We start from the raw sequence: 1391 nt of genomic DNA on the forward strand, positions 1-1391 counted from the left end.
TTTAACATTCAAGATAGACTCTAGATGTGTTATTTGGTTCCTTAGAGACCCAAATTGAGCATTCCAATATCTGATGGGCTGGAAGTCACGTGGGTTTGCACTTATAGAGGAAATTTACAATTTTCCAAGGGCTTTTTTTAAGGTGAGATCCCTTAAAAAAAACTCACTAGTGAAACACTTTATTTAACTTAACTGTTAGATTATTTTTTTAACAGTCAGATCTGCAGAGAGAGTATCTCTGTACGACACGTTATAAATTTTTAATACGAATTTGTACAAATCTAACCGTTAAAAACTTAATTCAACAATCAAAATAGAGTATTTTATGAGTGAATATATTTAAGGGGTTTCTATGTAGAGGCCCCCTTTTTCAAGATATTGAAGCAAAAAAATACTACAAACAACATAATTTGTTTCATTCATGGCTACAAAAACGACATCCAAATATTAAGCAAAATTATCTTCCCAACGTAGCATTATAAGCACTACATATTAAAATCGCCACATTTTATTATTGAATATGTTTAATAAGGAGATCATTCTTCTCTGCTTGGCTTTGCCAAGTTCAAAGCTTGAAATGATCCAAGGCAGAAGTTCCATGAAGGCCTTTTTTATTGAAATAGGCAACATAGTCCCTCACTGTGGTTTCCCTATACTTTGGAGGATTGTCTTCTGATAATAACTCCTTAATTTGTTGGAAGTACGTTAGTACTGAAAAAGCTTGCAATAGATACTCTGGGACGCACACGGCTCACAAGTACTCTATGCTCAACGCTCTTGAATTTGTCGTTTGATAAAGCTGGAAAAACAAAAGAAAAAAAACAAAACAAAACAAAACAAAAATCCGAAGTTAAAATCAAGTTGCATAATTGGCTTTACCACTTGTTACGAGTCCCACATGGGAAACGAACTAGGCAATTCATGAAGAGAGTGGCTATAAAATGACAAGTCGACCTGGCTTTTAAACCACGCAGCCACGCGGTGAGCACAAAGCGAACTATTCTTTCGCCTTTTACTAAAGAATACCGTGTGCTCGCCGCAATTAGTGGCATACGCCTATTTTTGGTGGAGTTTCTCTGAGTGGAAACTCCTACAATCTGAGTCTAAGTTGCTTATACCTATTTTTGGAGGAGTTTCTTTGAGTGGAAATTCCTACCATTTGAGTTTCAAGGGGCACACGCCTTATTTTTCGAGGATTTTCTTTTGGGGTTTTTTGAGTTTGATTTGAATGGTTTTTTTGAGTTTAATTTGAATTGAGATATTATGTGAATTTTTTATTATAGTAAAAAAGTGAAAATTTTTTATTGTAGTAAAAAATTATATATTATTATATAGTAAAATTTAAATTTTAAATTGTGAAATGGATAGGAGTGAAAAAAGTTAGATGTGTT

General features: G+C 33.6%; 1 non-coding gene across 1 annotated transcript; it reads left to right on the forward strand.

The window, feature by feature from the left end:
- The first annotated feature begins 972 nt into the window (after positions 1-972).
- Positions 973-1089, forward strand: LOC112092875. The gene has a single exon (XR_002902795.1). It is a non-coding gene; the product is annotated as a U5 spliceosomal RNA (small nuclear RNA).
- The last annotated feature ends 302 nt before the right edge of the window (positions 1090-1391 follow it).

The sequence above is a fragment of the Morus notabilis genome, unplaced genomic scaffold, assembly GCF_000414095.1.
Source record: "Morus notabilis unplaced genomic scaffold, ASM41409v2 Scaffold10046, whole genome shotgun sequence".
Classification (NCBI taxonomy): domain Eukaryota; kingdom Viridiplantae; phylum Streptophyta; class Magnoliopsida; order Rosales; family Moraceae; genus Morus; species Morus notabilis.